The sequence below is a fragment of the Hyla sarda genome, chromosome 4 (genome assembly GCF_029499605.1).
Source record: "Hyla sarda isolate aHylSar1 chromosome 4, aHylSar1.hap1, whole genome shotgun sequence".
Taxonomy (NCBI): domain Eukaryota; kingdom Metazoa; phylum Chordata; class Amphibia; order Anura; family Hylidae; genus Hyla; species Hyla sarda.
In genome coordinates, this window is record NC_079192.1 from 36,288,408 (window position 1) to 36,312,714 (window position 24,307).

General features: G+C 44.4%; 3 non-coding genes and 1 pseudogene across 3 annotated transcripts; 3 read left to right on the top strand and 1 right to left on the bottom strand.

Annotated features, from left to right (window-relative positions):
• The first annotated feature begins 198 nt into the window (after positions 1 to 198).
• On the top strand, positions 199 to 339 carry LOC130267984 (U4 spliceosomal RNA). Its single transcript, XR_008843358.1, has one exon. It is a non-coding gene; the product is annotated as a U4 spliceosomal RNA (small nuclear RNA).
• A 5,852-nt stretch (positions 340 to 6,191) lies between these two features.
• On the bottom strand, positions 6,192 to 6,301 carry LOC130267856 (U2 spliceosomal RNA; annotated as a pseudogene).
• Positions 6,302 to 17,865: 11,564 nt separating this feature from the next.
• Positions 17,866 to 18,006, top strand: LOC130268001 (U4 spliceosomal RNA). Its single transcript, XR_008843375.1, has one exon. It is a non-coding gene; the product is annotated as a U4 spliceosomal RNA (small nuclear RNA).
• Positions 18,007 to 22,501: 4,495 nt separating this feature from the next.
• Positions 22,502 to 22,642, top strand: LOC130268002 (U4 spliceosomal RNA). Its single transcript, XR_008843376.1, has one exon. It is a non-coding gene; the product is annotated as a U4 spliceosomal RNA (small nuclear RNA).
• Positions 22,643 to 24,307: the final 1,665 nt, after the last annotated feature.

Genomic DNA, 24,307 nt, shown 5'->3' on the forward strand with positions numbered 1-24,307 from the left:
CAGGGGGGGGGGCGGTCCTAGAGCCACGTGACCAGCGCGTAATGGCAGCCTATTAGCATAAGGATTTCCCATAATCCTGTGCGCGTGTCCCTTCGCGTTGTGAGTGTGTGCACAGTGCGGACGCTCTGTTGCAGCATGTCTCCCTAAGCTTGCAGGATAGCGCTAGACGTGTGTCTGCAGCTTCTCACAGTGTTCGGTAGCTTTGCGCAGTGGCAGTATCATAGCCAATGAGGTTTATCCGAGGCGTGATTATTGCTAATTGAAAACTTTTCCCAATACCCCGCCATGATGACTTGAAATATAGTCAGCAATGGCAATTTTTGACAGTCTCCCAGGAGACTGAATACGTGAGTCAAAGGTAGATGAGTATATAATGGCGTGTGTTAATTTAAATGGGCTTTTATATATATATATATATATATATATATATATATATATATATATATAAAATGTGTGTATTAGTATGCATAGAGTGACGGTTGGCCAGCATTGGTAACCAATCAGTGAAATTAACAGCTTCCTTCAAGGTTCTTCCGTTAAAGGACAACTGCAGCAGCATTACTCTTCCCCTATTCACGGGATAGGGAATAGATAAGTGTTTGATCGCGGGGGTTATTCCCCTTTGGTATACAGTCCCTGGATCACAAGTAGTGTCTGTACAAGTTTTACGGTTTGTACTATGCTGTGCAGCAGGAAGTTGTGTCTGACGGAAAATCGTCTGAGGCACGACAGGGTTTCGGATGAGGGAGGAGACGGGACGCCGTTTCACAGGACTGACCGCGATTGGTCCGAGGGAGAAGGAGGAATGCCGTTTAACCTGATGGAGGACGGCGTTACGTCTGACGATTGATGATGTCCTAAAATGGACACCGTACTCCCATCAAAAATATCGAAATGGAAACGGATATTATACATTTAAAGGGTACCTCTCATCACATAAACTTTTGATATATTTTAGATTAATGAATGTTGAATAACTTTCCAATAGCATGTTAATGAAAAATATGCTTCTTTCTATTGTATTTTTCCCGATCAGTCCTGTCAGCAAGCATTTCTGACTCATGCTGGAGTCCTAAACACTCAGAGCTGCCAGCCTGCTTTGTTCACAGCCAAACAGGCTGTGAACAAAGCAGGCTGGCAGCTCTGAGTGTTCTCCTTTGTGAACAAAGCAGACTGGCAGCTCGTAGTGTTTAGGACTCCAGCATGAGTCTGAAATGCTTGCTGCCAGGACTGGTAGGGAGACCCCTAGTGGTCATTTCTTCAAAGTGGAAAATTAATTAGAAAGAAGCATATTTTTTAATAACATGCAATTGTAAAGTTATTCTGCTTACATTAATCTATAATATATCAAAAGTTTTTTTGATGAGAGGTACCCTTTAACATTGAAGTCCATGGCAAAAGGATGGACCTTTAATCTGTTTGCCTCATGGTTTATAATATCCATTTCTTAACTGTTACCACTTCTGAGCATGCGAAGAGGGGACATCATCAGTGCTGAGGGACTACTATTACTCCCATCATGGAACAGACTTTTTTTTTTCCATGATGGGAGTAGTAGTTCTCTGTCTGCCGGCGGCTGGGGAGAATACATTAGTTTTTGTACTACTACCCTCCTTCATGGAACAGTCTGTTCCCATTTTGGAAGTAGTAGCACAGGGGATGAGGGATTGATTGCCTTAGGTCTCACTTCTGAGACCCGATGCGATCAGCAGTTATAAAGCAGGCGAGCGAGCGGCATGCTCCACTCCCCTGCGATGTATATACTGCTGTGTAAACTTTGATTTTTAAATCCCCCTCCAGGAGCCCTGAATGGCCAACACAAAGGAGCCATTCAGGGTTCCTGGCAGGGTTTTTAAACTACTACTTTGTCCTCCAAATTTATGCCCCCATGCATGTTTATAATAATACATTGGCCCCAGTCTGTTTATAATAATTCATTGGCCCCAGTGTGTTTATAATAATTCATTGGCCCCAGTATGTTTATAATAATTCATTGGCCCCAGTATGTTTATAATAATTCATTGGCCCCAGTGTGTTTATAATAATTAATTGGCCCCAGTGTGTTTATAATAATTAATTGGCCCCAGTGTGCTTATAATAATTAATTGGCCCCAGTGTGTTTATAATAATTCATGGGCCCCAGTGTGTTTATAATAATTAATTGGCCCCAGTATGCTTATAATAATTCATTGGCCCCAGTATGTTTATAATAATTCATTGGCCCCAGTGTGTATATAATAATTCATTGGCCCCAGTGTGTTTATAATAATTCATTGGCCCCAGTGTGTTTATAATAATTCATTGGCCTCAGTGTGTTTATAATAATTCATTGGCCCCAGTGTGTTTATAATAATTCATTGGCCCCAGTGTGCTTATAATAATTCATTGGCCCCAGTGTGTTTATAATAATTCATTGGCCCCAGTGTGTTTATAATAATTCATTGGCCCCAGTGTGTTTATAATAATTAATTGGCCCCAGTGTGTTTATAATAATTCATGGGCCCCAGTGTGTTTATAATAATTAATTGGCCTCAGTGTGTTTATAATAATTAATTGGCCCCAGTGTGCTTATAATAATTAATTGGCCCCAGTGTGTTTATAATAATTCATGGGCCCCAGTGTGTTTATAATAATTAATTGGCCCCAGTATGCTTATAATAATTCATTGGCCCCAGTATGTTTATAATAATTCATTGGCCCCAGTGTGTATATAATAATTCATTGGCCCCAGTGTGCTTATAATAATTCATTGGCCCCAGTGTGTTTATAATAATTCATTGGCCCCAGTGTGATTACAATAATTCATTGGCCAATTAATTATTATAAACACACTGGGGCCAATGAATTATTATAAGCACACTGGGGCCAATTAATTATTATAAACACACTGAGGCCAATGAATTATTATAAACACACTGGGGCCAATGAATTATTATAAACACACTGGGGCCAATGAATTATTATAAACATACTGGGGCCAATGAATTATTATAAACACACTGGGGCCAATGAATTATTATAAACACACTGGGGCCAATTAATTTTTATAAACACACTGGGGCCAATGAATTATTATAAACACACTGGGGCCAATTAATTTTTATAAACACACTGGGGCCAATGAATTATTATAAACACATTGGGGCCAATGAATTATTATATACACACTGGGGCCAATGCATTATTATAAACACACTGGGCCCATGAATTATTATAAACACACTGAGGCCAATGAATTATTATAAACACACTGAGGCCAATGAATTATTATAAACACACTGGGCCCATGAATTATTATAAACACACTGGGGCCAATGAATTATTATAAACACACTGGGGCCAATGAATTATTATAAAGACACTGGGGCCAATTAATTATTATATACACACTGGGGCCAATAAATTATTATAAACACACTGGGGCCAATGAATTATTATAAACACACTGGGGCCAATAAATTATTATAAACACACTGGGGCCAATGAATTATTATATACACACTGGGGCCAATGAATTATTATATACACACTGGGGCCAATTAATTATTATATACACACTGGGGCCAATGAATTATTATAAACACACTGGGGCCAATTAATTATTATATACACACTGGGGCCAATGAATTATTATAAACACACTGGGGCCAATTAATTATTATAAACATACTGGGGCCAATTAATTATTATAAACACACTGGGGCCAATGAATTATTATAAGCACACTGGGGCCAATGAATTATTATAAACATACTGGGGCCAATTAATTATTATAAACACACTGGGGCCAATGATTTATTATAAACACACTGGGGCCAATGAATTATTATAAACACACTGGGGCCAATTATTTATTATAAACACACTGGGGGGCAATGAATTATTATAAACACACTGGGGCCTATTAATTATTATAAACACACTGGGGCCAATTATTTATTATAAACACACTGGGGCCAATTAATTATTATAAACTTGCATGGGGGCATAAATTTGGGAGACAAAGTAGTAGTTTAAAAACCTCGCCGGGAGCCCTGAATGGCTCCTCGGTGCCGGCCATTCAGGGCTCCCGGCGGGGAATTTAAAAATGAAAGTTTACACAGTTTACAAAGTTTAAACATCGCAGGGGAAGGGCTCCCCTGTTTTATTACCACTGATCGCATCGGGTCAAGTGAGACCCGGTGCAATCAATCCCTCAGTCCCTGTACTACTACCCCCAAATGGAACGGACTCTGATCCATGATGGGGGTAGTAGTATAAACACTATTGTAGCATCCCCAGCCACCAGCAGACTGCTGCAGCCGGAGAATTGCTACTCCCATCATGGAAAGAAGTCTGTTCCATGATGGGAGTAGTAGTAGTAGTCCCGGCTGCGGGAGTCTGCCAGCGGCTGATACTGACGGATGAAAAACTGATGCAAATGGATGCCACTAAATGGCATCCCTTTGCATCAGTGTGCATCAGTTTGCATCCGTTATTAGAATGGTCCATTTAGGAGAAATAACGGAGAAAATATGAGCGTGGCCTAAGTGTTCTATTAAAGGGGTACTCTGGTGGAAATTTTTTATTTTTAAATTAACTGGTGCCAGATAGTTAAAAAGATTTGTAAATTACTTCTATTAAAAAATCTAAATCCTTCCAGTACTTATTAGATTTGAATTTCTTTTCTGTCCGACCACAGTGCTCTCTGCTGACACCTCTGTCCATGTCAGGAACTGTCCAGAGCTGGAGAAAATCCACATAGCAAACAGATGCTGCTCTGGACAGTTCCTGACATGGACAGAGGTGTCAGCAGGGAGCACTGTGGTCAGACAGAAAAGAAATCCAAAAAGAAAAGAATTTCCTCTGTAGTATACAGCTGCTAATAAGTTCTAGAAGGATTAAGATTTTTTAATAGAAGTAATTTACAAATCTCAAAGGAGGTAGTGCGGCACTGCGTGAGTGTGCTGGATTAGGAATGGCAGGTGGGAGTTGGTGTAGCTGTAATGCCTCTGGTGGTGCTCAGATACTATAATAAGCAAAGTTCATGATATCCGTGAAGAGAAATGAAAATATCGGCACTCACCAGTGTGGCTGCAGGGTCTTCTTTATTGAGACATACTCACATGCGGGGTACAGAAGAGAGGGGAGTGGGGGGACAAGTGGTGGGACCGAGCTCTAGTTTCGCACACTTGGTGTGCTTCGTCCGGCCAGACGAAGCACACCAAGTGTGCGAAACTAGAGCTCGGTCGCCACCACTTGTCCCCCCACTCATATCATATGTCCCCCTTTAGCCCGTACAGTATGTCCCCCTTTACACATAAAGCTCATTGGGAGCACTGCTCTACGTCCTCAGCTCGGGGAGATGAGGGAGGGGACCTGCCGTGGAGATTTACGTCCTCAGGAAGGGGAGATTTTTTTTTTTTTTTTTTTTATCTAAAGCCGAGGAACGTGCTTTCGATTCACCCAAAGTGCAAGAAAAAGTACAAACGTCTTACACTAAAAAAACGTGCACAAAGGATGCGGTCTATCGCTAGCCCTTCTCCGATAGGAGAGAGGCCCCCCAACAAACCTTACCCTTCGCCTCCGGACCAAAAGGTACCTGCGAGGTTCCAGGTTCGATGTCCCTTTTCGCCGAAGCTACTAGGGGACCACAAATGCTCCCGGCATCCCCCTTGGCGTTAGCCAAGGTATCTGCCCGCAGAGCCGATTACGGTAGGTACCCTGCCAAGCAGGAGTACCCGGGGTGTTTGCAGGGAGGTGCGGAACCTAATGGCCACACACACCTCCCCTAGACCGCCAGGAGGGACACCCAGAAGGGCTACCGCATCCTGACAAATCCTGTGAACACACAAAAAGTGACACAGTGAGACAAAAAAGAAATAAATAAGTGAATGTGTGCAGATATACTGCCTGGACATCCGGCCGGATCTATAAACATTTCTCTGATCCTAGCCAGAAGGCCGGGAATCAAGAGGTGAGTGCCACAAGGTGAAGAGATTATGGTGCCCATGCTTCAACTCAGTGAGTCTATCCTCCCAGTGAGTTTCGGCACCTCGGGGGGTCACTACTCCCCGAGGCACAAAAGTACCTCGACTCTAGACCCTCTCAGCCTCATGGCGAGACCCGGAGGGAACAGGTCACATCGGGGCAGCCGTCGAGCTGATTCCTCAGAACCAGCCCCGGAAAGCCCTGGTACACCTGCATCCTCCATGCAGCACCCATCCCCACCAGCCCCATACCGGCGTTACGGTACACCGGCATGAAAAACTGATAAGAACAGATACTACACTTGATCTTAGCCAAAAGGCCGAGAAGCGAGAAGGCCTCAGGAAGGGGAGATGAGGGAGGGGACCTGCCGTGGAGATCTATGTCCTCAGGGAGGGGAGATGAGGGAGGGGACCTGCCGTGGAGATCTATGTCCTCAGGGAGGGGAGATGAGGGAGGGGACCTGCCGTGGAGATTTACGTCCTCAGGGAGGAGAGATGAGGGAGGGGACCTGCCGTGGCGATCTATGTCCTCAGGGAGGGGGCGTGCCGTAGAGATCTGCGTCCAGCCGAGCTCAGGGAGGGGAGATGAGGGAGGGGGTGTGAACCTCCTCCCTCCCCTTGCTCTGCCCTCCCCCAGTTCTAGCTTCGGAAATGTTCGGAGAGCTGGGGGAGGAGCGGACGCATGGATCTACGGGGGCGCAAAAAGCCACCTCACACCGGCCCCGGACTAGTGACATTGCCTTGACGACAACGCACAGGGACGTTCATGCACAGGCTGCGAATAAACGTCCCTGTGCGGCGGCGTCAAGGCAACGTCACTAGTCCGGGGCCGGCCCGGAGCGCGGAGAAGAGGGCCCCCGGTGAAAATGGACAGCCCGGAACGACTAACCCTCCCCACCGGACGGTCCCTGCAGCATAGATGGCCCGGACCAGCTCACCCTTCCTTCCCACGAGGGGAGGTGAGTAGAAAACTAAAGAGGAGTCTGGATAATGACGAAGGCCACAGTGGTCTTCAACCTGCGGACCTCCAGAGGTTTTGAAACTACAACTCCCAGCATGTTGGGAGTTGTAGTTTTGCAACATCTGAAGGTCCGCAGGTTGAAGACCACTGAGAAGGGATTGAAAGGCAGAGAGTTCACTCAAGTATAAGCCGAGGGGGGCGTTTTCAGCGCGAAAAATTTATGAAAAACAAGCAAACCCCCCGCCTCCCCCCCCCCCCCCCGCAGCTCTATCTATGCAGCGCACTTTTGCTAAAAATATCATACAATATCTTTATTTTATAGGTCCAAAAGATTACAATGATACTCAATTTATATAGGTTTAATTTTATTTTACTACTTTTAAAAAAAATTATAATTTTTTGTAGGAAAATGAGAATGCTTAATATTGTCCTATTCTGACCCCTACAACTCTCTTATCTTTTTGTATACGGGAATGTACGAGGGCAAATTTTTTGCACCGTGATCTGTAGTTTTTATCGCTACCAATTACCGTATTTTTCACTGTAAAAGATTCTGAACCAAATACAATGTAAAGTATAGGACAGTGATCTTCAACCTGCGGACCTCCAGATATTGGAAAACTACAACTCCCAGCATGCCCGGACAGCCGTTGGCTGTCCGGGCATGCCGGGAGTTGTAGTTTTGCAACATCTGGAGGTCCGCATGTTGAAGACCACTGGTATTGGAGGTACCACTGGTATTGGACCCGTAACCGCTGCCCTGGATGTCTCCCTCCATCGCTGTCGCCGCGTCCCCGGGGTGTCCCCGTAGCACCGGAACGTCTCTGCTGCCCGGTATCCTCGCTCTCCGTCACCGCCATCACGTCGCTACGCACGCCGCACCTATTGGATGACGGGACGGCGTGCGCGACGACGTGATGACGATGAAGGAGAGCGCTGGCCATGCAGGGGATCCCGGCACGGAGCAGTCATTCGCCCATCGGACACCGAGGAGGCAGGTAAGGTCCCTCCCGATGTCCTGTAAGCTGTTCGGGACGCCGCGATTTCACCGCGGCGGTCCCGAACAGCCCGACTGAGCCGGGTTAGTGTCACTTTCGCTTCAGATGCGGCGGTCAGCTTTGATCGCCGCATCTGAAGGGTTAATACAGGGCATCACCGTGATCGGTATTGTCCTGTATTAGCCTCGGGTCCCGGGCCGTTGATGGCCGCAGGGACCGCCGCGATAGGACAGGTTTTAATGTGTATTTGCCGTGTAAGACGCACCAACTCCCCCCCCCCCCCCCCCCCCCCAGTTTTGGGGAAGAAAAAGTGCGTCTTATACAGCGAAAAATACGGTATGTTTGGAGGGTACTTTTTAATGTTTTTTTTTTTTTTTTTTTCAGGTGCATAAAGAAACCAAAAATAAGCAAATTTTTAAACTTGTTATTTTTTTCCCATTTACGCCATTTACCGCACAGTTTAATTAAAGTTTTATATTAATAGTTCAGACGTTTCTGCACGCGATGGTTAATTTTTGTTTACATTAATTTATTTGAAAAATTGGAAAAGGGGGATGGATCTAAATATATAAAACTCTATGTATGTGTGTTCCAGGTCGGAATATGAAGATGGAATTCGAGGACGGGATATGAGATCGAGATATCAGGTTGGAACCTATGAGGACGGGATATAAGAACAGGATATGAGGTCGGGATATAAGAACAGGATATGAGGTCGGGATATAAGAACAGGATATAAGGACGGGATATAAGAACAGGTTATGAGGTCGGGATATAAGAACAGGATATGAGGACGGGATATAAGAACAGGTTATAAGGTCGGGATATAAGAACAGGATATGAGGTCGGGATATAAAAACAGGATATGAGGTCGGGATATAAGAACAGGATATGAGGTCGGGATATAAGAACAGGATATGAGGTCGGGATATAAGAACAGGATATGAGGTCGGGATATAAGAACAGGATATGAGGACGGGATATAAGAACAGGATATGAGGTCGGGATATAAGAACAGGATATGAGGACGGGATATAAGAACAGGATATGAGGTCGGGATATAAGAACAGGATATGAGGTCGGGATATAAGAACAGGATATGAGGTCGGGATATAAGAACAGGATATGAGGTCGGGATATAAGAACAGGATATGAGGACGGGATATAAGAACAGGATATGAGGTCGGGATATAAGAACAGGATATGAGGTCGGGATATAAGAACAGGATATGAGGTCGGGATATAAGAACAGGATATGAGGACGGGATATAAGAACAGGATATGAGGTCGGGATATAAGAACAGGATATGAGGACGGGATATAAGAACAGGATATGAGGACGGGATATAAGAACAGGATATGAGGACGGGATATAAGAACAGGATATGAGGTCGGGATATAAGAACAGGATATGAGGACGGGATATAAGAACAGGATATCAGGTCGGGATATAAGAACAGGATATGAGGTCGGGATATAAGAACAGGATATGAGGTCGGGATATAAGAACAGGATATGAGGACGGGATAGAAGAACAGGATATGAGGTCGGGATATAAGAACAGGATATGAGGACGGGATATAAGAACAGGATATGAGGTCGGGATATAAGAACAGGATATGAGGACGGGATATAAGAACAGGATATCAGGTCGGGATATAAGAACAGGATATGAGGTCGGGATATAAGAACAGGATATCAGGTCGGGATATAAGAACAGGATATGAGGTCGGGATATAAGAACAGGATATGAGGTCGGGATATAAGAACAGGATATGAGGACGGGATATGATTATGGGAGATGAGGTCCGAATATAAGGGCGAGATATGAGGATAGGAGGGATCTTTCTGCTCTTTGCTGCCACCATCTAGACTTACATACAGGCATCTTAGATTACCCCCAAACAATAGAATTGCTATACAGTGACCCCCCCCCCCGACCTACGATGGCCCCGACATACGATCATTTCAACATGCGATGGTCTCTCAGAGGCAGCATCAACATATGATGCTTTTGTATGTCGGGGCCATCGCATAAACGGCTATCCGGCAGCGCAGACTGCTTCAGCTGCCACCGGATAGCCATTTACGGTGCCCCGTGTGGTCCGCTGACGATCACTTACCTGTCCTCGGGGCTCCGGCGCGTCCTCTTCGGGATCCCCTGCATCATCGGCGCTCTCCATCGTCGTCATCACGTCTCTGCGCACGCCGTCCCGTCATCCAATAGGAGCGGCGTGCGTAATGACGTGATGGCGGCGACGGAGAACGAGGATGCCGGGGAAGCAGAGGCCTTGCCGGAGCGTCGGGGACACCACGCGGACGCGGCGACAGCGATGGACAGCGACATCCAGGGCAGCAGTGACGATCGGTGACGGTCCGGAGCGGCGGGGACAGGTGAGTACAACCTCCAATACCAGTGGTCTTCAACCTGCGGACCTCCAGATGTTGCAAAACTACAACTCCCAGCATGCCCGGACAGCCGTTGGCTGTCCGGGCATGCTGGGTGTTGTAATTTTGCAACATCTGGAGGTCCGCAGGTTGTAGACCACTGTCCTATACTTTACATTGCACGGATCCCTCAACATACGATGGTTTCAACAAACGATGGTCCATTTGGAACGGATTACCAAGGTATGTTGAGGGACCACTGTATAGATATATATATCGGGATGGTGGCGTATACTGTAGCAGAGAGCAGCAGGCACAATTCGTTTCAGGGACCTGACTGAAGTCGTGTAAGGATTCTGTTTGGGCCATATTAGCTTATATAACACGATCCAATAGCGTTACCGAGCGCAATGTCCAGTTAAAGAAGCGTATTCCGGAGTCACTAGGTGTAAACCAAGTAGTAAAGCAATAGAATTACCTAAATTGGAAAATTTATAGTTATAAAAAGTTATAGCTCTTCTGCTGGGTTCACCTTTCGTTTTCACTCTCTGTCACAGGTATCCGTCCACATGGAACGGGATGCCATCACTAGGGGACTCTGTTCGGGCAATTGAAACCAATGGTACCTACTGCTCTCCACCACAGTATATGTTGGCATCCTGTTTGCAGATACCAATGGATACCTGGCGGGAAGTGAATACGCGGCTCATTTCATTCCTCTGATCTGTTACTAAATGACATTATGGAAATAGAAAGGCAATTTTTTTTTACCAGTGCCCTTAGTGAGAACAAACCTGCTTACAGACAGGACATACTACCTGTCTACTGTAGGGACATACTACCTGTCTACTGTAGGGACATACTACCTGTCTACTGTAGGGACATACTACCTGTCTACTGTAGGGACATACTACCTGCCTATTGTGGGAACATACTACCTGTCTACTGTAGGGACGTACTACCTGCTTACTGTAGGGACATACTACCTGCCTATTGTAGGGACATATTACCTGTCTACTGTAGGGACATACTACCTGTCTACTGTAGGGACATACTACCTGCCTACTGTAGGGACGTACTACCTGTCTACTGTAGGGACGTACTACCTGCTTACTGTAGGGACATACTACCTGTCTACTGTAGGGACATACTACCTGCCTATTGTAGGGACATACTACCTGCCTACTGTAGGGACATACTACCTGTCTACTGTAGGGACATACTATCTGTCTACTGTAGGGATGTACTACCTGTCTACTGTAGGGACATACTACCTGCCTACTGTAGGGATGTACTACCTGCCTATTGTAGGGACATACTACCTGCCTATAGAGGGGACATACTACCTGCCTATTGTAGGGACATACTACCTGCCTATAGAGGGGACATACTACCTGTCTACTGTAGGGACATACTACCTGTCTACTGTAGGGACATACTACCTGTCTACTGTAGGGACATACTACCTGCCTACAGAGAGGACATACTACCTGCCTACTGTAGGGATAAACTACCTGTCTATTGTAGGGACATACTACCTGTCTACTAAAGGGACGTACTACTTGCCTACGGAGGGGGCATACTACTTTTTTTTCTTTTTAACCTCCCTGGCAGTATTATTCTTTCTGGAAATTTGTATCAAAAGCGGTACAATTTTTTGCACTGAATTTCACATCTCCCCCCCGCCCATTTCACATCTCCCCCATCACATTCCCCCCCTTGTCACATTCTCCCCCTTCATGTTACATTCCCCTCCCCCTGTCACATCCCCCCCCCCTTTATGTCACATTCCCCCTCCCCTGTCACATCCCCCCCCCTCTGTTACATCCCCCCCTCTGTCACATCCCCCCCCCCTGTCACATCCCTCCCCCCCCCCCCGTCACATCCTCCCCCCCCCCCCCCCCCCCCCCCCCCCTTGTCACCTTGTTCTGCAGCAGAATACACTGGGTTTGCCGGCAGATTTCATACCTAGTGTATTTGCTGCAGAACAAGTCCTTTCCCCTTCAGCCAATCACAGGCTTTACACCACTGCGGCCTGTGATTGGCTGAAAAGTGAAAGGTCCTGTAAGATGACTAGAGCAGGGACCAGAGCGCACGGAGGGGAACGACATCTTCAGGGACCGGGATTAGGTGAGCAAAAGTTTTTTTTATTTTACTACTTTTTCCTTTTACATTTAGCTCAGTGTTTTTCTAACAGGGTGCCTCCAGCTGTTGTGAAACTACTACTCCCAGCATGCCCGGACAGCCTTTGGCTGTCCGGGCATGCTGAGAGTTGTAGTTTTGTAACAGCTGGAGGCCCCCTGGTAGGGAAACACTGACTTTTAGTATTTTTCTTTACCTGCTCTGGCCGACCCCCCCGCCACGGGAGCCGACCCGAGCAGATAATCGCATGTTTTCCCGGGGGGCCGCATCGCTATATCGCATTGCTTTTGCGATATATCGTGCAGCCCGGCCGGGAACTCTGTAATTGTACCCCGAGCGTGACTCGGGGTTACCGATCCTGGCAGGGAAAATTAACCCCGAGTCACGCTCGGGATTACCCCTCAGGAGGTTAAGTCATAGTTTCGTAAATCCCGGAAAACTGTGGCAGAAGCACATCACATGGTATTTGTGTATCATTGGTACAAACTTCAAGCCCGGATAGCTCAGTCAGTAGAGCTTCAGACTTTTGATCTTAGGATCCAGGGTTCAAGTCCCCGTTCGGGTGTGAAGTTATCATGTCTAACTGTGTAATCAGTGTCCAGATTTATATGTGTACAACTCCATATCCCATTGATCTCATTAGGAAATCCACGTCTTTTTTAGGGCATTTTCAGCATTTAAGAAAAAAATAATTTTTTACACTGCAATTCTTCTATTGAAACGCAGCATCACAGAGCAACATTCCTAACACATAAACTAAACACAAGCTTCTGCTTCTATTGTGTACTGTGTGAATACAGTCTTAAGCTGTGTGTTATTTTTTCACGCTATTGACTTGTTAAAATCGCAGGATAAATGGCAATTTTTTTTATTATAGTGCCATTTTTGCCATGATTTTGCCAAAATCCTAGCAAATTCACAGAAAAAAAATTAAAAAATAATTGGAAAAACTGCATAGTGTGAACACAGCCTTAGTGTTAGAATTAGACATTTAGAACAAAACAAAAACAAATGTCAATATTAACTGTTCCGTGGGCAGAAGGTGTCAGTGCCGGGACCGCTCGCTCGGAAATGCACCATCTCTATAGACGGCAATGCATTTCTGAGCGGATTATGCAGAAAGAATTGAATTTTCATGTCAGATGTTTTCGCCATAGGAATTTTGCCGTGTGCACCGGCCTTCTGGCTGTTGATCTGCAGAGGAATTTTTATAGTTCCCGCCGGATGTGTAGGCGGTATTACACTGCGCACATTCACTTATTTCTTATGTATGTTTTTGTCACTGTGTCCACGTTTGTGTTCTTTTTTTTATATATACAGTAGGATTGGTCAGGGTGCGGTAGCCCTTTGGGGTGTCCGTCTTATCAGTCTAGGGGAAGTGTGTGTGGCCATTTGGTTCCCACCTCCCTGCCATGCCCCGGGTATCTCTGCTTCATCAGGGAAGCCATACTGGTTTTACTGGCTCCTTGGTAGCACCAGCGAAAGGGGACATTGGGGGTATTTACGAATAATAGCTGTGGTTTGAGTTTTTATTTTTTATTTTTTTTCTACTTTCTTTCATGGGTGGCTTTTTAACTAACTGTACCAAATTTACAAAAAGACGCAAGACGGGCTATAAATTTGGCGCAATTTCAGAAATGACCGTCATATGTGTGAATTTACCCACCTTTCGGGTGATAGTTCCAGGAAGCTCTTTCAGACTTGATTCCTTGTGTGTTACTTCAGGGCAGTTTAGTAGCTTCATCGTGAATGTTCTTTATTTTACATTTCATTTTACATCTTTTCATTAGCACACAGGGTTAAAAATCCTATGAGGGGAAGGGGGCGTGTCCCTACCTTGTGGGGGTGGGATGTGATGGGTGCACCTGCTCATGCAGCCTTGCCCATGAGTTATTTCTTGTCCATGACTCATGGACAAGCCTTAGGCTGCTGCAGGACTAGTTAGTGTCCCAGTAGGTATGGGGACCCCTAGTGGTGGGATTCTGATGAGCTGTTTTTTTTTTTTTTTTTTTTTTTTTTTTTTATAAATTACTTTAAAATTGTGAAACAAACACATTACAAAAGGTGTCTAATGTGCATCCGTAAAAACTTAGGAATTTTAAAGTAATAATTTGGATAAACAGGTAAACAAGTATGGTTTGTAAACTTAATTGTACCAAATATCCAGACTTTTAAACATGTTCATCCTAACCATATTGAAAAATGTTTTCAAATTTAAATAAATAAATAAGTAAATAGAAATTAAACAAAGTTATATGTTTTTAGATATATTTTTATAGGAAATATATACATATATTAAAAAAACAAGGTGATCTGCTTATATTAATGAGTAATTTCAACAAATTTTTGTAATGTGTGTTACTTTTGTATGGAGTCGATTTGCACCTTTTTAACCCCTTAAGGACGCAGTCCATTTGGGCCTTAAGGACACAGACAATTTTATTTTTACGTTTTCGTTTTTTCCTCCTCGCCTTCAAAAAATCATAACTCTTTTATATTTCCATCCACAGACTAGTACGACGGCCTGTTTTTTGCGCGACCAGTGGTCCGTTGTAATGCCATCACTCACTTTACCATAAAATATATGGCGCAACCAAAAAAATACAATTTGTGTGGGGAAATTAAAAAGAAAACCGCAATTTTGCTAATTTTGGAAGGTTTCGTTTTCACGCCGTAAAATTAACAGTAAACATGAGATGTGTTCTTTATTCTTTGGGTCAATATGATTAAAATGATACCCATGATTATATACTTTTCTATTACTGTTGCGCTTTAAAAAAATCACAAACTTTTTAACCAAATTAATACATTTAAGATCCCCCTAGTTTGAAAACCTATAACTTCTTCATTTTTCGTATAAGCGGCGGTATGAGGGCTCATTTGTTGCGCCGTGATCTGTTCCTTTTATTGATACCATATTTGCTTATATAAAACTTTTAATACATTTTTTTTTTTTGAATAAAATGTTATAAAAAAGCAGCTATTTTGGACTTTTTATTTTTACGTTCACGACGTTCACCGTATGGTATCATTAACATTTTATTTTAATAGTTCAGATATTTACACACGCGGCAATACCAAATATGTATTAAAAATATTTTTTAACACTTTTTGGGGGTGAAATAGGGAAAATGGGACAATTTAAGTTTTCATTGGGGGAGGGGGTTTTTCAAATGTTTTTTACTTTTACTTTTATTTTTACACTTTAATAGTCCCTATAGGGGACTATTTATAACAATCATTCGATTGCTAATACTGTTCAGTGCTTGGTATAGGACATAGCACTGATCAGCATTATCGGTCATCTTCTGCTCTGGTCTGCGGGAAGGCAGATCAGAGCAGAAGACTCCCAGAAGACAGCGGAGGCAGGTGAGGGGACCCCCGTCTGCCGTTCTGGATGATCGGATCGCCGCGGTGACATGTATCTTTTTTTTATAACAACATTTTTATCAATTTTTTAAACAGGGATCAATTTATGTGTGTGGGCAGGGCACAACATTTTTTAGCCGGCAATAAGAAAAATGTAGTGTGTGTATGTTTTTCACTTTTTTCTTAATTTTTTACATTTATTTAGGTAGTACTACTACTCCCAGCATGGAACACACTGTTCCATGATGGTAGTAGTAGTACCTGTACTTATTGACAGATTGCCCGTTGCGATCCTCCTGTATAATGTATAGATGCGGCCGGCCCCTATTCTATGGTCCCCTGCACTGACGTATATAAACATCTATTCATATTTCCCGCAGAGAGCTGTGATTTGCCAGATGGTTCCAGCCAATCACAACTCTCTGCGGGAAATAAGAATAGGTGTATATATACGTCAGTGCAGGGGAACATATTATACAGGAGGATCACAGCGGGTGTCAGGAGTGACATCCGCTGTGATCTTTCCTTAACTGCAGGTACTACTACTCCCAACATAGAGAACACTCTGCTGAGTGCTGGGAGCTGTAGTATCTGCATTAATAGACAGATCGCAACAGGTGTCAGAAATTACACTCACTGCGATCTGTCTATTAATGCAGGTACTACAGCTCCCAGCATGGAGCAGAGTGTGCTCCATGTTGGGAGTAGTAGTACCTGCAGGTAAGAACAGATCACAGCGGGTATCACTACTGACACCCGCTGCAATCGTCCTATCTATTGCAGAGATGTGGAGCAAATTTCTCCTGCGCTTGAATCTCTGCACTATACTCCGGCCGGCCACTCACTCATTCATATTTCCCTCAGAGGTGTGATTGGCTGCAACCATCCGGCCAATCACCACTCTGGGCGGAAAATATGAATGAGTGATGTTCTATTCACATCACTGGCCGGAGTACAGAGCAGAGATGTGAGCGCTGTATAGAGCCGCTCTGCATTTCTGCTATATAATGGACGATCGCATCGGGTGTCACGACTGACACCCAGGGCGATATGTCTATTAGTACAGGTACTACAGCTCCCATCATGGAACAGTGTGTTCCATGCTGGGAGTAGCAGTACTACCTAAAAAAATGTAAAAAGTAGAGAAAAAAAGGGAAACACACACACTTTATTAAAAATTTATAAAAATGTTGTTATAAAATATATACATTTCGTTAAATAAAAAAATTTCCATCACTACTGCATCCTTTTTTTTTTTTGGTACCCAACAAATTTTGGGTACCAAAAAAGGTGCAATTTCCACACAAATGAAAAAACGCCAGAAAAACGTCTGGCGTTTTTTCCAAACCAAGAAACACAGGACAAAAAAACCAAGTAGAAACTAAAAGTGACCACAGAAATGTTGATATTTTGGTTCAGTATAGAAGTTGAGAAGTCAGATGGTTGATGGATGATCCCCAGAAGGGTAAAGCATGTTGCAAACAGACATCACAAGATATAAAATAAAAGCAGAAGCACAGAGGCTATCTAAATAGAACAATACACATATCTAAACCAAGACGGTCAAAGAACTTAGGACATCTCGGAGAGTATTGACGTATGAAGTCAATCCTACTCTAAAATCTCTTTTAGGCTATGTTCACATACAGTGGGGGAGATTCATCACCTGTCCAGAGGAAGAGTTGCAACCAATCAGATCTCTTCTTTCGTTTTTCATTTCCCCTGTATTTTCAGTATTCTAGACTGTTGTTGTTTGTTTGTTTTTTGAACCATATGCAGCTAAAAACCCAAACTGAAAGCAAAATAAAACGCCAAAAGTGAGGCTTAAGTGACCTTATCCTGTGTCCTCTTTCCCTTCCCCCTAACATGTTATCTGTGAACCACGTGTCTTTAAATTCCTCCTTTAGCGTTAGGGGAAGGGTTTATTAGCATATTCACACCCAGAATCCTTTGCTTCCTGGGAGCTGTTGGCTTTTGTTTCTCCACAATGTTAATAAAGTCCCAGGTAGGGAGGGTGCAGCTCCTTATATAGTTCTGTAGCTTTGCGCAGTGGCAGTATCATAGCCCATGAGGTCAAACCGAGGCGTGATTATTGCTGATTGAAAACTTTTACCAATACCCCGTCATGATGACTTGAAATATAGTCAGCAATGGCAATTTTTGACAGTCTCCCAGGAGACTGACTTTTGTTGTTAATAACAGAAATCAGGAACAGAGATGTGTATTGCGCCTCTGATTAAGATGCTGTAACAGTGAAGGTGCTTCTCCTCTCCACAAGTAAAGTAAAAAATCCCATCCCCCAATAAAAATGTAAATGGCCCCTTTTTCCCATTTTATCACAAAAAAGATAAAAGAAAAACATAATTAATAAACTTATGTGGCATTGCCACGTGTGTCAATGTCCAAACAATCAAAATATAATGTTAATGACCCTGTACGGTGAATGGTGTAAGTGTTAAAGATCAGTATATAATATGTGATTATATACAGGACCATATGTCGGTAGATATAAGCTGTACACAGGATCTGTATACCATATAAATGATTACAGTTACATGGGGACTCACAATTACATCTTTTCTGATGAGCGCCATCCTCTTTCCTTTTCTTCTTCGTCCGGATCAGACCGACATGTCGATCTCTTCAGTGTCTGGATGACAAACATGTTAGACTCTGCATTTTTATAGTGCCCTTCCCTCCTCTACACAATCTTCCCTTCAGCAGAGATTTTTGGAAAGAAGATGGTCCTGGAACAGGGATTCTCCTACTCGGAAACTGTAAGCATCCAGTCCTTTTTCACTGGAATGTTTTATATTACCTTTGCCTCCATTGGAATCTGTAAATGTTACTGGGATATGGTGAATTCTGGGAGGCCGGACTTCCCCTTTGCCCGCTTTTTTGGGAACTGTCCCGTGCAGAGGGAGGAGAGGAGGATTACAGTTTCAATGAGGAACCCACACATCCCAGGACCCGACATCACTACCTTCCTGAAGCGTTTCTGTACTGTGGTGAAGGATCTTACCCACATCCTGGACGGAAATGGTTTTTGGACTGGCAAGTGGTCCGTGGTTGTGCACCTGAACAAGGATTCAACACCTGCCCCAGTCATTTTCTTTGGGGAACTCTTCAGGCAGGATTTTCTACCCGGTCATGCCGCAGGCGATGTGGCAAGAAGGGCCATGAGAATAAGGACTGTAAGGAAGATGCCTGCAGGTTCCGTTGAGTGACAGGACATTTGACCAAGGACTGCCCAAAGACCAAGACGTGCAACCTTTGCAGACAAGCAGCCCATACCTACAAGGACTGCCCTCAGAGGAAAAGCACATGGGCATCTGTTGCAGCAAAAGCGCCAAAGCCAGCCCAAGCTCACTCGAGCTAAGGACTTGTTGGAGATTGTTGTGGGGCTCCTCATGGCTGTCTGGACTAATGTGGCTTCAAAATGGCTTACCAATGGACATAAGGACATGTCATGTATGGCCATTAAGGGAGGACTATCTCTTAGGTCGTTCATGCATGCCAGTGACCTGTGCAGAACCTGGTACTTCCCCCCAGTGCCCCTATGTGGAGGAAACATCTTTGCACATGTTTTGGCAGTGCCCCTTTGCGCAGGGTCTGTTGGATGCTTGGGTACATGAACTCAGAGACTCTGTACCCAGGAACTGACTATTGTATCATTTGGTGCTTTACGGTCTGTTCCCTGGGACCCACGACGTGGAGGCCATCCAGGAGGCCTGGCACTTTATGAACTGTTTTAAGGACACTGTGTGGCTTGCCAGGAACCGCCTTTTGATAATCAGGGAGAACATGTCCGCAGGACTGCAGCAGGTTCATTCGGAGCCTGCTGAAAGACTATTCCATCTTGGACAGCCCGGCCACCGATGAAGAAGAGGAGTGAAGACCCATAATAAGGGCTTATGATAGACCGCATCCTTTGTGCACGTTTTTTTTGTGTAACACGTCTTGCACTTTGGGTGATTCGAGAGCATGTTCCTCAGCTCTTAAAAAAAAAAAAGAAAATAAATAAAATGTATGGCGAAGCAAAAAAAAAAAAAAATACATATATATATATATGTATATATTTGGGGAGGGGGCATTCACCGTATGGGATCAGTAACATATTTTAAAATTTCGGACATTAACGCACTCCATGATACCAAATATTATTAATTCATTTTTTAAATACTTTTTTTTTTTTTGTAAAATAGGAAAAAGGGGTAACTTAAATTTGCATTGAGGGAGAGGCTTATTCATGTTGTAAAAACAAAACAAAACCTTTTTTACATTTATTTAAAAAAAATGTTTATTCCCCGTAGGGGATTGCTGATGTCCGCCATTAATGGCAAGGTCCTGGCTGCTGACCTGCTGTTTATAAAGCTTAGGACGTAAATGTAAGTCCTGATGCATTAAAGGGGTACTCCGGTGGAAAACAACTTTTTTTTAAATCAACTGATGCCAGAAAGTTAAACAGATTAGCAAATTATTTCTCTTAAAAAATATTAACCCTTCCAGTACTTATCAGCTGCTGTATACTACAGAGGAAGGTGAGTTTTTTTTTCTGACCACAGTGCTCTCTGCTGCCACCTCTGTCCATGTCAGGAGCTGTCCGGAGCAGGAGAGGTTTGCTATGGGGATTTGCTCCTACTCTGACGTGTCAGCAGAGAGCTCTGTGGTCAGACAGAAAATGAATTTGAAAAGAAAAGAACTTCCTCTGTAGTATACAGCAGCTGATAAGTACTGGAAGGATTAAGATTTTTTTTTTAATAGAAGTCATTTACAAATCTGTTTAACTTTCTGGAACCAGTTATGCGAAAGATTGTTTTCCACCAGAGTACCCTTTAAGGACCAAGTGAATGGAGAGGAGGCACTCATGCTTGTGACTGCCCAATTTAGTCTCTATGGCAGTATTTCCCAACCTTTTTCGGCTCGGGGCACCATTCCAAAAAAAAAAAAATAAATCACTGGGCACCCCGACTGGAGTTGACGAGCAACAAATAAATAAAAAAAAGGGAAAAGTGTTGCAGGGTTGGGGTGCTGCTGCACTGCTGCTTTAGACAGCAACTCACAAATGATGTCTTCTCTAATCAGCGTCGTTCCTTTCTCTTCTCCATCTGGCACGGCCATCTTGACAATTTCTTCCAGCCACAATTCTTCACCGTTAAACCTGCAAAACTAACATATCAGGCTCCACACTTTTTGGGTAACATGGGTGTAGGAGTGTACATGGGGTGACAGAGGGTGTAGAAGAGTGTACATGGGGTGACAGGGGGCAAAGGGGGTGATAGAGGGGTGTTGGGGGTGGACATGGGTGACAGGAGTGTAGAGGGGTGGATATGGGTGACAAGGGGTGTAGAAGAATGTGCATGGGTGGCAAAGGGGGAGATAGAGGGGTGTTGGGGTGGATAGGAGTGTACATGGGTGGCAGAGGGGTGCAGAGGAGTGTACATAGGTGACAGGGGGGTGTAGAAAAGTGTACATGGGTGACAGAGGGGTGACAGATGGGTGTACAAGAGTGTACATGGGTAACAGAGGAGGGGACAGAGGGGTGTACATGGTTGGCAGAGGGGTGTAGAGAAGTGTACATGGGTGACAGGGGGTGTAGGGGAGTGTACATGGGTGACAGAGGGGTGTAGAGGAGTGTACATGGGTGACAGGGGGTGTAGAGGAGTGTACATGGGTGACAGAGGGGTGTAGAGGAGTGTACATGGGTGACAGGGGGTGTAGAGGAGTGTACATGGGTGACAGAGGGGTGTAGAGGAGTGTACATGGGTGACAGATGGGTGAAGAAGAGTGTACATGGGTGGCAGGGGGGTGTAGAGGAGTGTACATGGGTGACAGAGGGGCATAGGGGGGTGACAGAGGGGCATAGGAGGGTGACAGAGGGGTGTAGAAGAGTGTACATGGGTGACAGAGGGGTGTAGGGGGTGACAGAGGGGTGTAGAAGAGTGTACATGGGTGACAGAGGGGTGTAGAAGAGTGTACATGGGAGACAGAGGGGTTTAGAAGAGTATACATGGGTGACAGGGGTCTATCTCCCCCTTTGCCACCCATGCACACTCTTCTACACCCCTCTGTTACCCATGTACACTCCTACACCCATGTCACCTAAAAAGTGTGGAGCCTGATATGTTTGTTTTGCAGGTTTAACAGTGAAGAATTGTGGCTGGAAGAAATTGTCCAGATGGCCGTTTATTGAAAGAGCTTTATTTTCCGTTCAATCATTACAAGTCATACAATAAATTACAATCACACAAAGCATGACAGTACAATACACAGCAAAGGTTCCCTAAGCTATACATCGCACACCATGCTACTCTAACACTCCGCTCAATCCTGTAATAAAAAGCACAAGAGATCGAATAACAAAACAATACAATCTGTGATCGGGGTAGAGGGGGTCCAGATGGCCGTGCGAGAGGGAGAACAAACTGAAACGAAAAAAAACCCACCAAAAGTGAGGCTTAAGTGACCTTATCCTGTGTCCTCTTTCCCTTCCCCCTAAGATGTGATCTCTGAACCACATGTGTCTTTAAATTCCTCCTTTAGAGTTAAGGGAAGGGCTTATTTGCATATTCACACCCAGAATCCTTTGCTTCCTGGGAGCTGTTGGCTTTTGTTACTCCACAATGTTAATAAAGTCCCAGGTAGGGAGGGTGCAGCTCCTTATATAGTTCTGTAGCTTTGCGCAGTGGCAGTATCATAGCCCATGAGGTCAAACCGAGGCGTGATTATTGCTGATTGAAAACTTTTACCAATACCCCGTCATGATGACTTGAAATATAGTCAGCAATGGCAATTTTTGACAGTCTCCCAGGAGACTGACTTTTGTTGTTAATAACAGAAATCAGGAACAGAGATGTATATTGTGCCTCTGATTGAGATGCTGTAACAGTGCTGGTGCTTCTCCACAAGTAAAGTAAACAATCCCATCCCCCAATAACAATGTAAATGGCCCCTTTTTCCAATTTTATCACAAAAAAGATAAAATAAAAACATAATTAATAAACTTATGTGGTATTGCCACGTGTGTCAATGTCCAAACAATCAAAATATAATGTTAATGACCCTGTACGGTGAATGGTGTAAGCGTTAAAGATCAATATATAATATGTGATTATATACAGGACCATATGTCGGTAGATATAAGCTGTACACAGGATCTGTATACCATATAAGTGATTACAGTTACATGGGGACTCACAATTACATCTTTTCTGATGAGCGCCATCCTCTTTCCTTTTCTTCTTCGTCCGGATCAGACCGACATGTCGATCTCTTCAGTGTCTGGATGACAAACATGTTAGACTCTGCATTTTTTATAGTGCCCTTCCCTCCTCTTCACAATCTTCCCTTCAGCAGAGATTTTTGGAAAGAAGATGGTCCTGGAACAGGGATTCTCCTACTCGGAAACTGTAAGCATCCAGTCCTTTTTCACTGGAATGTTTTATGTTACCTTTGCCTCCATTGGAATCTGTAAATGTTACTGGGATATGGTGAATTCTGGGAGGCCGGACTCCCCCTTTGCCCGCTTTTTTGGGAACTGTCCCTTGCAGAGGGAGGAGAGGAGGATTACAGTTTCAATGATGAACCCACACATCCCAGGACCCGACATCACTACCTTCCTGAAACGTTTCTGTACTGTGGTGAAGGATCTTACCCACATCCTGGACGGAAATGGTTTTTGGACTGGCAAGTGGTCCGTGGTTGTGCACCTGAACAAGGATTCAACACCTGCCCCAGTCATTTTCTTTGGGGAACTCTTCAGGCAGGATTTTCTACCCGGTCATGCCGCAGGCGATGTGGCAAGAAGGGCCATGAGAATAAGGACTGTAAGGAAGATGCCTGCAGGTTCCGTTGAGTGACAGGACATTTGACCAAGGACTGCCCAAAGACCAAGACGTGCAACCTTTGCAGACAAGCAGCCCATACCTACAAGGACTGCCCTCAGAGGAAAAGCACATGGGCATCTGTTGCAGCGAAAGCGCCAAAGCCAGCCCAAGCTCACTCGAGCTAAGGACTTGTTGGAGATTGTTGTGGGGCTCCTCATGGCTGTCTGGACTAATGTGGCTTCAAAATGGCTTACCAATGGACATAAGGACATGTCATGTATGGCCATTAAGGGAGGACTATCTCTTAGGTCGTTCATGCATGCCAGTGACCTGTGCAGAACCCGGTGCTTCCCCCCAGTGCCCCTATGTGGAGGAAACATCTTTGCACATGTTTTGGCAGTGCCCCTATGCGCAGGGTCTGTTGGATGCTTGGGTACATGAACTCAGAGACTCTGTACCCAGGAACTGACTATTGTATAATTTGGTGCTTTACGGTCTGTTCCCTGGGACCCACGACGTGGAGGCCATCCAGGAGGCCTGGCACTTTATGAACTGTTTTAAGGACACTGTGTGGCTTGCCAGGAACCGCCTTTTGATAATCAGGGAGAACATGTCCGCAGGACTGCAGCAGGTTCATTCGGAGCCTGCTGAAAG